At 40.6% G+C, this 806-nt stretch overlaps 1 protein-coding gene across 5 annotated transcripts in view; it reads left to right on the top strand.

Annotated features, from left to right (window-relative positions):
- Cntnap4 (contactin associated protein like 4) overlaps nt 1–806 on the top strand; it is a 236,333-nt gene that overhangs the window by 13,500 nt on the left and 222,027 nt on the right. The gene's annotated exons all lie outside the window — the stretch shown is intronic.

Genomic DNA, 806 nt, shown 5'->3' with positions numbered 1-806 from the left:
TTTCACTAATCCATAACATATTCTTTTTGGGTATATTTTATATTTTTCATAACACTGAATAGGAAAATTTGACACATAGGCATAATGAATGAACTGAGATCTAAATGAGCAGGTTGTATCTTAAAATGGATTTTTCCAGAAGCACAGTTGGACCCAGCAGTGGCAGCACAAGTGATTTCTTGGTGTGTAGCTGCCAGGGAACAGCAGTTTCTGTATGGAGGAAGTGGGGTTAGGGAGTGGAGAAGCCAGATAACTCCAGAAGCCCCAAGCTTTGTTCCTGTTCTTCCAGGAAACTTTGGATGATACTAAGACTTTAACCCAATTCAAGATGAAAAGACTGAGTCCAGAAGGTATCTGCTAATTCAGCCCACCTAAGTCTTAGCTCAGGCTGCCTCAATAAAGTGCTGCTGCTTGATTGGCTCAAACGTCAGCATTTATTTCTCACAATTCTGGAGGACAGTAAATCCAAGATCAAGGCGGCAGCAGACTTAACGTCTGGTGGAGGCCCCATTTCTGGCTTTCTGGCAGCATCTTCTTTGTGTTTAAAAGGTTTTCTTGGATAAATGGATATGGACAGAGAGCCAGGTTTTTGTCGTCTTCTTCTTCTTCTTCTTCTTCTTCTTCTTCTTCTTCTTCTTCTTCTTCTTCTTCTTCTTCTTCTTCTTCCTCTTCCTCTTCCTCTTCCTCTTCCTCTTCCTCTTCCTCTTCCTCTTCTTCTTCTTCTTCTTCTTCTTCTTCTTCTTCTTCTTCTTCTTCTTCTTCTTCTTCTTCTTCTTCTTCTTCTTCTTCTTCTTCTTCTTCTTTTT

Source organism: Octodon degus, unplaced genomic scaffold, assembly GCF_000260255.1.
Source record: "Octodon degus isolate 3935 unplaced genomic scaffold, OctDeg1.0 scaffold00011, whole genome shotgun sequence".
Classification (NCBI taxonomy): Eukaryota; Metazoa; Chordata; class Mammalia; order Rodentia; family Octodontidae; genus Octodon; species Octodon degus.
The sequence above is the reverse complement of the archived record's forward strand: the minus strand, read 5'-3'. Positions and strand labels throughout refer to the sequence as shown.